Genomic DNA, 15,911 nt, shown 5'->3' on the forward strand with positions numbered 1-15,911 from the left:
TCACCTCATCTCTCCCCCTTTGACAACAATGCCAAAGATAGGGAGTGCAACAAAATTGCATGTACATATATACACATTCACTGGATGATCAAATCTATACATGCTTCAATATATCTGCATATGTCATCTTAAGGAACCCAAGATAGGTGTTCCATCTTGTCTACAACTTCTCCATAATTGAAACGAAACCATTCAAAACATAACCATGAAATTCTATAGCCGCAATCTCAGTAGGAGTCTCCTGAGACATGTTTTGAATGCAATCCATTTTATGATACACTAAGGTGTCCAGTCGGGGACCAATTAGGTTCCATAATTCACCTGTTCACCTAATTATTCTCTCTTTCTCCTTCTCAAAATTCCTAATATGCTCCATAACAGTGAAAATTTGGCCTTCAATACTGTCGGTTAAGTTAGCTATAGGATTATAAGCCTGAGAAATCTAAGCTAACTATCCTTTGCAATCATCTATCTGCTTGTCTATCTCAGTAGTAAAATTGGTCAAAATTAGACAACACATAAATTTTGCCACCTTTTGCTAAGGCCTCATCAATTAGTTTTAATCCTTATCTAGCTAGGCCTTATCATTACTAATCATTTGCAAAAAAGTTTGAACTTTGATATCTTTAAATTTGTCCATAGCCTGCCTAGCTGATGCCTTGGTCAAAGAGTTAAACTGGGTGGATATATGATCTATTAAGTTCTAAAGCTTACTGGATGAACTGGTGTTTGCATCAAGTTATGGTTGTGGTATCACCTGTTCCAAAACTTTGACTGACTTTTCAATAAGTCTCTTCTCTTTTGATTCTAACTGTGCTAACTCCTGACTGGCTTATGCTTGGAGAGAAGTAGGAGCAATCATTCTATCTAATGGAGACATCTGATTGAATGGTTTATCAAAACTGATATTAAACTGTGGAAAGCTCCCTTGGCTTTGAATTTTAGTTGTGTCAATTGCCACAAGGATCAGATTTTTCATTGCCTTACCCTTTCCATTATTCGATTCCTCCTATTTTTATTCTTCCTTTTTCTTAGCCTCAATCAGTTTGGATTTGTCTTCTTTAGGTGCCTCCTATGCATCGATGTCACCTATTAGAGTCAAGGATCACTTAGAGGGGGGGGGGTGAATCAGTGATCTACCGGAAATCAAATCCACAAACTTATTCTTTATCCATAGGTTAACAATGCATAATAGAAAAAGAACATAAACATGCAACAAATAATCCACAAATCCATAACACTGGAATTTTTACGTGGAAATCAAGAAAGGGAAAAACCATGATGGGGCTAGAACCCACAATATTCATATACTATGGCCAAGAGTACATAAATATTACATACATGGGAATGCACTTGCATTCAGGATCACTTCCTAGAGCTCACTGCTCAATTACAATTTCCCAGAAGGCTACAACCTTTGAAAGGAAGTCTCACTGATTTACAATTTGATTACAATGAAATGAACTCTCAAGTAGCATATGACTATGCAAGAATAAGTTTCGGTTAAGCACTGAATCTTTGACTATCTTCACTCTACTGAACACTTTGTTTCTATCTCAGTCAGCTACTGGATTGTCTGTAAGAAAAGTGTGCATGTGAAACTACGCCCATTCACACCAAAACAGGTCACCAAACCATTATTACCACCAAAAACAATTGCCAATTCGATCTTATATATCTGGTCTTAGCACAAAAGCAATCTCCTTCAAGTCGGCTTCAAGAAGTGTAACATGTAGCTCCAAGTCAGCTTCAATCTCAAACAAAACATAGCAACAGACCAAAAGAATGTATTCACATGCTTCCTAAGGATCTTACCATTCATCTAAAAAATGAAATCAACCACCAAAATTATCTCAATCATCGGGAATCATTCTAGACCAAAACATCACCGAGATACCCTGCTTTACTGGTTAACTGCTTATCGGTTACCTCCATCTTCTGGATAAGATGAATCACGACCGCCATATTGAATCTCCAAGAAGAGTTGCCATCAATGACAACCCTAGACCATAAATCAAGCATCGAAGATCACTGGATGAGTGTCAATTGTCATCAGTCACTAGTTGGTGCACCATCCTTTGCCTCAACTAATTTATCATTTTCTTTAGCAGGCTCAACCTCAATAGAATCTAAAAATTGTTTCTCTGCAACATCTTGAGTATCCTCCTCCTTATTTACATCATTTGCTAAAGGATTTTCTGACAGAGTCTCAACCTTTTGACTTGCAGAATCACCTTTCTTACCTTTCGATTGAGATGGCTTAAGTGCATCTTTGTATAGAGGATTATTCTGAATAATTTTTCTCCATATCTCTTTTGTCTCTTTCCTCACCTCCTCTACATTCCCAATCATTAATCTATTGATCATGTTTTTACTTTTGAATTCCTTTTTATTTGCCTCTTCAATTAAGCTCTTAACTTCAACATGAGTAATACAGGTACATACACTTACAAGATCTCTCTCCTTCATTTATCTGTCAATTTTGCTTGCATACATCCTTCTAGCATCTATTAAACTGTACAAGTCCTTAGGAATGGACTTTTCCAATTCAATCAATGTTTTACTAAAATTGTGTAAATAAAGTACAACTGCTTCCTCAACTTTTCTCTTGTCACCATCATCAAAATTTACATAACAAACTCCAACATTCTTCAAATTGCCATCTACTATTGTTTTATCTATTAATTGATCTTCTATCAATGAGAGAACAGATTCAGATTTACCTTTTTGAGCACCAGACTTTAGTTGAGTCTTAACTTTCCTTCCTCTTGTAGGCCGCCTGGTAGGATATGATTTAGCCTTCTTCTCCTTTTCCCATTTCTTCTCACCACCGGATTGGGGTTTTCAAATAGCTCTAGCAAACTCTCCTTTCTTTGGTGCCTTGGGAATGTCTGTATCTGATTCAGTCTCAGATTGCACCGAAGAAAATATTACATACTCTCTTTGAGGCTTCTATGTCTTTCGCAAAACACCTTTCCCCTTAGATGCATCAGAGGGTTCTACTTCAATAGAAGGTGTCTTCACCAGAGTAGGAGAAGGTCTTGTCACCTTCACCTTAACTGGAGCTAGTGTAGTCTTTTGTTCTCTTTCTCAACTACATCTGTCACAACTCTAGCAACTCTAAGTTTCTCTTGAGGGTGTCCTTCTTCAACAAGAATGTCCACAATTTTTGCAACTTTTCTTTTTCTGGCCAGTTCAGTGAGGTTGGTATGTAGTTCCATTGATTTCTCTTGGCAAGTTTCGAACCTTTCTTGTTTGGTGTCTACCAGAGCATTTAGAAAGTGTTGTGCGTAGGCATCCAAAGTGGCTTCATCAACCTCATACCCCGTAGGCATTATCCATACTATCTGAGGTTGAACTGCTTCCATAAGACATTCATCAAGTTGTTCACCATAAAGCAGATCGTCCCCTCATATTTCTTCACAATTTATTTGGGGATTCTGACTCTCTGTTTCATTTTGTCCTGAAAAGTTTTGAAGAAAGCCCACAAATCAACATTTTGATTCTTTATTGCCACCAGTTTGTCAAAAGCCCATTGTACTCTACCAGTTCCAGGGATCTAATTCATGAAATGAAGCGCCAAATAGATAACCAAGGAACCAAATTTAAAGACATTCTTTTTATCTTGCTTGATTTTCTTCAAATTTATCATCAACTCCTCTAGCAGAACCCTTCCCAAGTCATAATAAGCATCTTCTTTGACCATCTTATAAGCTACATGAATGGAAGTGCCAGATACAAAATTTAGTCGGTTAGACTGGTACACTTTGTAACCAATTACCATCGCAACAAAATTGACATCATCCTCTTTTATTGTGCTGATTTTCATTGATCGCCCATCAAACTCTGCACCAATTAATTTGTTGACTGTAGGGTTTGTGACCTTGCGTAACCTTGGCTTGTCATCAATTTGGTTTAAACAAGTCACTGCCCTTATAGCCTTTGGAGTAATCTTGTATGGTTGGTCAAATTCGACATGAATCCTTCTCAGTACATACCTCACCCATTCATTTTCATCAAACGACAGAAAATTCACAAACTAAGTGAAACCCTTCATCTACAACTACACAAATTCCAGCTTGGGGTAGCCAATCTCATCCACAACATTGTTGGTATACAAGTCCAAAATATCTTCAGTGTCGATTTCCTCAATCTCACAGTGAATGTAAGCTCGTACATCATTAATGTGAAAAACTCTGTACAGATTGAAAGAAAAAGATTCAACCTGGTTGATCTCCATGGATTTGTAGGGGTGCTTCTTGAACACAGGATGGGTCCTATCCTTGAACTCAACAACCAGTGGGGTAGCAACGGAAGACAAGGTTTCCATTTGAAATATTTAGAAAACCAAACACAAAAAATGCTCTTTAAAAAATACCTCAACTGTCTGACAGATGCCCTAGATCACTCACCGGATTGCTTTTATCTCTCAGATCACTTGAAACCCTTGATTGTCTTGTTCTGTAGCTCAAAAACACTATTTGTAAAGTGAAAAAATGAATCTCGTATTTTCCCTTTTAACATAGAAAACACTAATTTTACTTTGAAATAAATGCGCCTCAGATATCCAATTGGTTGCCCTGTTTCACTACCAGATGCCAAAATCAACCATCTGAATCCTAGATGTCAAGTAAAGTTCAATTTCTCTGATCTGTAATCCATTGATAATAGATCACATCAAGGGATACTGCAAGATTTTCATTTGTTTGCCTCTCCCTAAGGCGAAAATCTCTAGTTACAGAATGAAGGTTCTGCACCGGATTCAGGTACAGATCAATTCTTTTCCATAGATTCATCCTTCTTTACCCACATCTTCTTATGCTGATCTCTCATCTCATCTACCTTTGCCTTTCTCTTTTCAACTAATTTGTTCTTGTCAACCAGAGCACTATTTTTGCTTCTGTCATATTTTGTAATGTGAACTATTTTGTTGCATGCTCTACAAGAAACATTATTATGCATAGGTCTAAATTTCATCTGATTTTGTCTTGTCCTACAATATTTAGAAATATGTTCCAACATTCCACAAGCATAGCAGCATTCAGGTTCTTCTTTAGGGCATAGATCTCATTTCTAGCTGCATCAAGATCCTCAAGTGCCACATTGAGTTGTCTCTGAAAACTAGAATTCATTGAATCAATCTCTCAGATATTAGTCAAGTGGTTAGGCTTCCTCAGAGGAACTAGGATTTTATACCAATTGTTAGAATTAGAGATCACTGAGAGGGGGGATGAATCAGTGATCTGTTGAAATTCAAATCCAAAAACTTATTCTTTATCCACTAGTTAGCAATGCATAACAGAAAAGAACATAAACATGCAATAAACAAACCACAAATTCACAACAACATAATTTTTATGTGGAAATCCGGAAAGGGAAAAACCATGGTGGGTCTGGAACCCACAATATTCATATACTATGGCCAAGAGTACATAAATATTACATAGATAGGGAATGCACTTGCATTCAGGCTCATTGCTCAAATATAGTTGCCCGAAAGGTTGCAACCTTCAGGGAAGTCTCACTAACTTACAATTTGATTATAATGAGATAATACAATGAAATGAATTTTGAAGTAGCATCAGATAATGCATGAATGAGTTATGGTTAAGCACAAGATCTCAGACTATCTTTGCTCTACTAAATACTTTGTCTCAACTACCGGATTGTCTGAAAGCCAAATGCACACGTAAAACTGCGCTTAATCACACCAAAATAGATCACCACAATTACATTTCTTTGAAAACCAATCGCCAATTAAATCTTATATATCCAGTCTTAACATAAAAGTAATCTCCTTCAACTTGGCTTCAAGAAGAGTAGCGTGTATCTCCAAGTCGGCTTCAATCTCGAACAAAGCATATCACCGGACCAAAAGAGTGTAATAGCACATTTCCTAAGGATCTTCCCATTCACAAAGAACATGAAATCAACCACCAAAATTACCGCAATCATTGGAAATCATTCCAGACCAAAACAATACCAAGATATCTTGTTTTATAGGTTAATTGCCTACCGGTTAACTCCAACTTCCAGATAGGATGAATCATGATTTCTGGATCTAATCTCCAAGAAGATTTGACATCAATGACAACCCTAATTCATAAATCAATCACCTGATGCCACCATAAATCAGCAGATGAGTATCAATTGCCAACACATCCTAACCGTAACCCTAACCCTAACCATGATGTAAACCTTAACCTTAACCTTAATCTTAAGCACTAATACTAAGCATGATCCTAAGCATAATCCTGACTCTGATGTAAATTCTGACCCTAATCATGATCTCTTTATTCTTCTTTTGGTCCTCAATCTCCTTAGCCAGTCTCATCACAATGGATTGCATATCATTCTTCAAAGAAACATTCTCTCTCTCAAGCTTGTTAACTTCATTAGCTTTGTCCTAGAATTCCATGATATGATCTTCTTTCTCCTTCAACTTGTCTACTAATTCCTTCCTCTTCTCTCTAAAAACACTTTCTTGATCCTTCAGCTCACTAATGAATTCATCAGCAGCATTTAGGATCTTCTTTAGGGCACAGATCTCATTTCTAGCTGCATCAAGATCCTCAAGTGCCACATTGAGTTGTCTCTGAAAACTAGAATCCATTGAATCAATCTTCCAGATATTAGTCAAGTGGTTAGGCTTCCTCAGAGGAAATAGGCTTTGATACCAATTGTTAGAATCAGAGATCACTGAGAGTGGGGGTGAATCAGCGATCTATCAAAATTCAAATCCAAAAACTTATTCTTAATCCACCAACTAGCAATGCATAACAGAAAAGAACATAAACATGCAATAAACAAACCACAAATTCACAACAACATAATTTTTATGTAGAAAATCGGAAAGGGAAATACCATGGTGAGTTTGAAACCCACAATATTCATATATTATGGCCAGGAGTACATAAATATTACATAGATGGGGAATGCACTTGCATTTAGGCTCATTGCTCAAATATAGTTGCCCAAAAGGCTACAACCTTCAGGGAAGTCTCACCGACTTAAAATTTGATTATAATGAGATAATACAATGAAATGAACTCTAAAGTAGCATCGAATAATGCATGGATGAGTTATGGTTAAGCACAAGATCTCATACTATCTTCGCTCTGCTAAATACTTTGTCTCAGCTACCAGATTGTCTGAAAGCCAAATGTGCACGTAAAACTGCGCTTAATCGCATCAAAATGTATCACCACAAATGCATTTCTCTGAAAACCAATCGCCAATTCAATCTTATATATCCAGTCTTAACATAAAAGTAATCTCCTTCAAGTCGGCTTCAAGAAGTGTAACGTGTATCTCCAAGTCGTCTTCAATCTCGAACAAAGCATAGCGCGGGACCAAAAGAGTGTAATCACACACTTCCTAAGGATCTTCCCATTCACAAAGAACATGAAATCAACCACCAAAATTATCTCAATCATTGGAAATCATTCCAGACCAAAACAATACCAAGATATCCTATTTTATAGGTTAACTACCTACCGGTTAACTCTAGCTTCCAGATAAGATGAATCACGATTTTTGGATCTAATTTTCAAGAAGAGTTGCCATCAATGACAACCCTAAATAATAAATGAATCACCAGATGAGTATCAGTTGCCAACACATACTAACCGTAACCGTAACCCTAACCATGATGTAAACCTTAACCTTAACCTTAATCTTAAGCACTAATCCTAAGCATGATCCTAACCATAATCCTGACTCTGATGTAAATTATAACCCTAATGATGATGTTAACACTGACCCTAACCCTAACCCTTACCCTAGCCATTGTGTAAACCCTAACTTTAGCCATAATCCTAACCATAACCATAAGCCTAAGCCTAAGAAGAATCTTAATCCAAACCTTAACTCCAACCATAATTCTAACCATAAGCCTAAACCCTAATCACAATCCTAACCTTAACCTTAATGCTAATGCTAGCCGAACCATAATCCTAAACTCTAATCTCAATCCTAACCTTAACCCTAACCATAAATTTAACCCTAATAATTAACCTTAACCCTAACCATAAATTTAACCCTAATATTAAACTGTAACCATAACCCTAACGCTAACCATAATCCTAAACCAAAACCAAACCCTAAAATTGATGCTAACCATAACCATTACCATAACCCTAACCCTAATCATAACCTTAAGTCGAACCATGCTGTAAACATTATCCTCAACCATAACACTAACCTTAACCCTAACAATGGCCATAACCATAATACTTGCCATTAAATAAAGATTAAAATATCTTAGATTTTAGTACTTGCTTTGATCTTGCAACACATATATGATTGAAAATAGTCTAAATAGATATATAAAATTTCACATTTCTCTACATAATAATATAATTTATTTTAATAAAAAGATAATATATAATTATATATTGATTTATTTTATATTTTCCATGGTGCGTGGTGTCATTGCCACTAGCATATATACCTTAAATTTTAATTTAATCTGCATGAAGTACACCAAGAGATATCCTTCTCAAGGCACCTATTTTTAATCAATTTTACACCCTAAAGTCAAATAGGCGCCTCCAGAAAGATATCTCTACACATACTTTATATAGATTAAATTAAAATTTAAGGTATATATGCTAGATGTATCCCTTATCACAACCCTTCCCTTAGTGTAATCCTAATCATTATCTTGATAATAATTGAAACATTATTCATGCAATGTATATAACGTTAAATAGTATCATAATAATATTTACTATTTAAATAATACTTAAATAAATATTATAATATCATTTAATATGATTTTATAATGATATTATATATTATATCATAATATCATTTAATTTTATATTATTATAATTAAAGTTAATATAATTTTATAATTAATATAAGATTGCAATATTATCTTAAATAAAATATTATATATTTTATTTTATAATATATCAATAATTAATATTAATAAAATATTATATTAAACATTTATTATAATCTCCTGTTAAATATATTAATTTTAATATTTGATTCAATATGTTTCATCAAAGATTACAAATACTATATTATTAAACATTATAATTTATTTTATTAAAGGTCAAAATATTATATTATTATATTTAGCATAAATATATAAAATATTAATACATATAAATTATGGCAAGAGTTATCCTTCTCGAGACAACTATTTTCATCAATTTGCCTCCATTGAATAAACACCCATAAAAGAATATCTCTCAACATAATTTATATATATTAATATTTAATATATGTATGCTTGTTCTTAAATTCAATTGAAACTTTACTAAGGTTAGTAAACAATCATCACAAGTTTCATTATCTAATAGAATCTTTTAAATAGTTTCAGAGTAAGGGAATTCTTGTAGGTCAAGGAAATTGTTCAAACATTTAGCTTGTCAAATATTGCGAGTAGCAACCCACCACAAAATGGAAGGTGTACTTTGAAGTAATCATTGTTTCATTAATTTTATAGAGTTACCTCAAAAACAGTTGAAAGAAGAGAGAAGTCAAAAATATTTTTAATTTGAAGTAATTATATTATCTTAATTTTTTAAGTATTGATTTGTAATATTAAAAGGTGAAAAAAACAAAAAATTATATAATAAATATCTATAGAATTATAGAAATCGCAATGTTTTCAACTTCTTATTAAAAATTATATTTTTAATGATTTTTTTCATATTTTATTTTAAACTTCATCAAAGTTTACATGCAATTTTTTTTAAAAATTATTGAAAAATTATTTTAATTCAATCTAATTGGCTTATAACTTCAACCGGATATAATAGACTTAACACAAACTATCAACATGAATTTTGAACATGAGCATAAGTGGGAGGTCTGTAGGTAGGGTTTCATCTTTTGAGGGTGAGGATGGAGAGGGTGAAGCAGATGACCCAAATGATGCGGAAGGCTATTTGGTTGTCTTGGTGGCCTAGCCTTGAGCCTCTTTTGGGTGCCATTTGGTACCACATTCTTTTCCTAGTAGTTGTGGTGTTGCAAGGGGCCATGTGTTTGTGGCTCTTCTTGAGCATGGGGGTTTGCATCTTGTTGTGGCTTCAGTTTCAAATGCCCCTAATCTGTAGTGAGTTTGATGTGGTTCTACCCTTTTGAGCCTTGCTGAGTATATGATTCTACTCGTAGGGGGGCTCCTTTTGGTGCCCTTTCCTTAAGTTGGGGTATCTATATTGTGTATGTCATTTCTTCTTATGTTTGTTGTGGGCATGACTTTCTTGGTTTATTTTTAGACTTCCCTAGCCATCCTTGGAGCTTTGTTTTGGAGGCAAGCTTGGTCTTTGGCGAGGTTGGTTGTGGTGGCAAGAGCTTCTAGGAGGAGGGGACTTTCTCTTCTCCGTCGGCTTATGTCTTTGGGGGTTATTTTATTGTTTGGGTTTTTTCCTTAGTGGGGGAGTTCTTTCTCTTTCTCTTTTCTAGCCTTCCAATGCTTTGTGTTGGTTAGTTCGTTGCTACTATTTTTCATGGGCACATTCTAGCAATTTGTTTTTGGTTGGGGTTTTTTGTTGTTTTGGCTCCATTATGCTTCATGGGGGCTCTTTCTGCCATTTTCGTGTCCCTTTTCTCCGTGTCTCCTTTTGAGATGGAGGGGGTGGTGTTGGGTTATGGTGGTCTTCTACTTCTCCTTATTCATTTTCTATTAGAGCATCCTATTGAGGTAGAGTTGTCTTCTATGGAGGTGGATTTTGTTTGGGGGCTTTGGCTGCCCTTAATTTTGAGTTGTTGAGCTACTATATGCCTTTGTTTATTTATTGGTAATGTTATATTAGTAAAGGTAGAATATGTTGTAAGGCGATTGTGGTTACCCTTCCTTCAGTGGGCCTTCTTATCCTATTAAGGTGGATGTTGAGGGTTTCTCTTTTTCATCTTCTACAAATCTATCCTATAGAGGTGGAGGTGTCTTCTATTGAGGTGGAGACTTGGTTTGCAAGAGAGGATGACAATATTATTGTTTTAGTAGGGTGTCTTTAGTTTATTTACTTTTATTTTGCTAATTGTAGGAGAAAAGTAATTTGTGTTTTACTTGCTGTTTGTCTCAAGGTTATGGGACCCTTCTTAAAACCCATGATGGTAGTTTTCATGAGTTAAGTTTGTCGGTGGCTACAACCTTCAAGGAAGTCTCATTGACTTACAATTTGATTACAATGAGGAAATACAATGAAATGAACTCTCAAGTAGCATATGACTATGCAAGAATAAGTTTCGGTTAAGCACTAAATCTCTGACTATCTTCGCTTTGCTGAATACTCTATTTCTATCTCAGACAACTACTGGATTGTCTGTAAGAAAAGTGTGCACATGAAACCGCCCTCATTCGCACCAAAATGGATCACCACACCATTATTACCACGAAAAACAATTGCCAATTCGATCTTATATATCCAGTCTTAGCACAAAAGCAATCTCCTTCAAGTCGGCTTCAAGAAGTGTAACATGTAGCTCCAAGTCGGCTTCAATCTTGAACAAAACATAGCAACAAACCAAAAGAGTGTATTCACATGCTTCCTAAGGATCTTACCCTTCATCTAAAACATGAAATCAACCACCAAAATTATCTCAATCCTCGAGAATCATTCCAGACCAAAACATCACCGAGATACCCCGTTTTACGAGTTAACTGCTTACCGGTTACCTCCATCTTCCGGATAAGATGAATCACAACCTCCAGATCGAATCTCCAAGAAGAGTTTCCATCAATGACAACCCTAGACCATAAATCAAGTATCGAAGATCACCGGATGAGTGTCAATTGTCATCAGTCACTAGTTGGTGCACCATCCTCTGCCTCAACTAATTTATCATTTTCTTTAGTAGGCTCAACCTCAATAGAATCCAAAAATTGTTTCTCTGCAACATCCTGAGTATCCTCCTCCTTATTTACATCATTTGTTGAAGGATTTTCTGATAGAGTCTCAATCTTTTGACTTGCAAAATCACCTTTCTTACCTTTTGGCTGAGATGGCTTAAGTGCATCTTTGTATAGAGGATTATTCTAAATAATTTTTCTCCATATCTCTTTTGCCTCTTTCCTCACCTCCTCTACATTCCCAATCATTAATTTGTTGATCCTGTTTTTACTTTTGAATTCCTTTTTATTTGCCTCTTCAATTAAGCTCTTAACTTCAGCATGAGTAATACAAGTACACACATTTACAAGCTCTCTCTCCTTCATTTCTCTATCAATTTTTCTTGCATACATTCTTCTAGCATCTATTAAACTGTACAAGTCCTTAGGAAAGAACTTTTCCAATTCAATCAATTTTTTTCTAAAATTATGTAAATAAAGTACAACTGCTTCCTCAACTTTTCTCTTGTCACCATCATCAAAATTTACATAACAAACTCCAACATTCTTCAAATTGCCATCTTACAATTGCAAGTAAAACATCTACCATTGAATTTATGAGCATTAGGTTGTCTTACCAGAGGATTCTTTCTCTTCTTTTGATCAGGTTTTGCATTTCCTTGTCCAAATCCGGAGGATTCACCTTTCTCAAATCCTAGGCCTCACATATCCTTTCCATGTCTCTGACTTTCTAGCATCTCCTCAAGCCTTGCTGAACTGGCTTTGAATTTTTCTTTGTATTCATTGGTACTAGAAAGTTCATCCCTCAAGTTAGCAATCTATCTTTCAAGCTCTTAACCATTATTCTTTGATTGTGTCAGCTCAAGCTTAAACTGATCATTCTTATAGATAAGCTTGGAGCATTCATCAACTCTTTTCTTCAATGATTGTGCCAGATTCTATTTATTTTTCTTTCGGTCCTCAATCTCCTTAGCCAGCCTCATCACAATGGATTGCATATCATTCTTCAAAGAAACATTCTCTCTCTCAACCTTGTTAACTTCATTAACTTTTTCCTAGAATTCCATGATATGATCTTCTTTCTCCTACAACTTGTCCATTAATTCCTTCCTCTTCTCTCTAAAAACACTTTCTTGATCCTTCAGCTCACGAATGAATTCATCAGTAGCATTCAAGTTCTTCTTTAGGGCACAGATCTCACTTCTAGCTCATCAAGATCCTCAAGTGCCACATTGAGTTGTCTCTGAAAACTGGAATCCATTGAATCAATCTCCCAGATATTAGTCAAGAAGTTAGGCTTCCTCAGAGGAACTAGGCTTTGATACCAATTGTTAGAATCAGAGATCACTGAGAGGTGGGGTGAATTAGTGATCTGTCAAAATTCAAATCCAAAAACTTATTCTTTATCCACCAGCTAGCAATGCATAACAGAAAAGAACATAAACATGCAATAAACAAACCACAAATTCACAACAACATAATTTTTATGTAGAAAATCGGAAAGGGAAATACCACGGTGGGTCTAAAACCCACAATACTCATATACTATGGCTAGGAGTACATAAATGTTACATAGATGGGGAATGCACTTGCATTCAGGCTCATTGCTCAAATATAGTTGCTCGAAAGGCTACAACCTTCAGGGAAGTCTCACTAACTTAAAATTTGATTATAATGAGATAATACAATGAAATGAACTCTAAAGTAGCATCGAATAATGCATGGATGAGTTACGGTTAAGCACAAGATCTTAGACTATCTTCGCTCTGCTAAATACTTTGTCTTAGCTACCAGATTGTCTGAAAGCCAAATGCGCACGTAAAACTGCACTTAATCGCACCAAAATGTATCACCACAATTGCATTTCTCTGAAAACCAATTGCCAATTAAATCTTATATATCCAGTCTTAACATAAAAGAAATCTCCTTCAAGTCGGCTTCAAGAAGTTTAACGTGTAGCTCCAAGTCATCTTCAATCTCGATCAAAGCATAGCGTCGGACCAAAAGATTGTAATCACACACTTCCTAAGGATCCTCCCATTCACAAAGAACATGAAATCAACCACCAAAATTACCACAATCATTGGAAATCATTCCAGACCAAAACAATACCAAGATATCCTGTTTAATAGGTTAACTGCTTATCGGTTAACTCTAGCTTCCAGATAGGATGAATCATGATTTTTGGATCTAATCTCCAAGAAGAGTTGCCATCAATGACAACCCTAAATCATAAATCAATCACCTGATGCCACCAGAAATCACCGGATGAGTATCAATTGCCAACACATACTAACTGTAACCCTAACCCTAACCATGATGTAAACCTTAACCTTAACCTTAATCTTAAGCACTAATCTTAAGCATGATCCTAACCATAATCCTGACTTTGATGTAAATTCTAACCGTAATCATGATGTTAACACTGAACCTAACCCTAACCCTTACCCTAGCCATTGTGTAAACCCTAACTTTAGCCATAATCCTAACTATAACCCTAAGCCTAAGCCTAAGAAGAATCTTAATCCAAACCCTAACTCCAACCATAATTCTAACCATAAGCCTAAACCCTAATCACAATACTAACCTTAACCCTAATGCTAATGCTAGCCGAACCATAATCTTAAACTCTAATCACAATCCTAACCTTAACCCTAACCTAAATTTAACCCTAATAATTAACCTTAACCCTAACCATAAATTTAACCCTAATATTAAACTGTAACCATAACCCTAATGCTAACCATAATCCTAAACCAAAACCAAAGCCTAACATTGATGCTAACCATAACCATTATCAGAATCCTAACTCCAATCATAACCTCAAGTCGAACCATGCTGTAAACATTATCCTCAACCATAACACTAACCTTAACCCAAATACTGGCCATAACCATAATACTTGCCATTAAATAAAGTTTAATATATCTTAGATTTTAGTACTTGCTTTGATCTTGCAACACATATATTATTAAAAATAGTCTAAATAGATATATAAAATTTCACATTTCTCTGCATAATAATATAATTTATTTTAATAAAAAGATACTATATAATTATATATTGATTTATTTTATGTTTTCCATGTTGCGCGACGCCACTGCCACTAGCATATATACCTTAAATTTTAATTTAATTTGTATGAAGTACACCAAGAGATATCCTTCTCAAGGCACCTATTTTTAATCAATTTTACACCCTAAAGTCAAATAGGCACCTTGAGAAAGATATCTCTCAACGTAGTTTATATAGATTAAATTAAAATTTAAGGTATATATGCTAGATGTACCCCTTATCACAACCCTTCCCTTAGTCTAATCCTAATCATTATCTTGATCATAATTGAAATATTATTGATGCGATGTATATAACATTAAATAATATGATAATAATATTTACTATTTTAATAATACTTAAATAAATATTATAGTATCATTTAATATGATTTTATAATGGTATTATATATTATATCATAATATCATTTAATTTTATAATTAATATAAGATTGCAATACTATCTTAAATAAAATATTATATATTTTATTTTATAATATATATATATATATATATATATAATTAATATTAATAAAATATTATATAACACATTTATTATAATCTCCTGAATATATTATTCATTAAAGAATTTAAAAATATATTATTGGCTTTATATTATTTCATAATTATGTTTAATAATTATATATTATAATATTAATAAATATTACTAATAATCAATTAATTAGTATCCAAATATTTTCACTTGACATTACGAGGCGAACTCTGCGAATTTGGAATAAAGCGTAGGCTGCTTTAAGGTGGCAATCTCTAGCAAGTTTGAATAGAGTGACAGGAGACAGCTGGAGGTCCCCGATCGCAATGTCAGTCCAGGTGTAGTCCTCTCCAACCCTTCCATTAATATGGTTGATTTACTTGGTTCTCAATCTCCCTCGCTCTGCCATTCGGCAGAGCCCATACCCCCTAAATCCTCTCCCACTGTGCCGAAGGATGCCGACATTAATGGCATCTCTGTTAATACCCCTAACCCTACCTATAAACCAAAAACATTTTCTAAACCAGTGGCCAATACAACTGGTGTTGTAGATGAG

This window comes from Cryptomeria japonica, chromosome 7, assembly GCF_030272615.1.
Source record: "Cryptomeria japonica chromosome 7, Sugi_1.0, whole genome shotgun sequence".
Taxonomy (NCBI): Eukaryota; Viridiplantae; Streptophyta; class Pinopsida; order Cupressales; family Cupressaceae; genus Cryptomeria; species Cryptomeria japonica.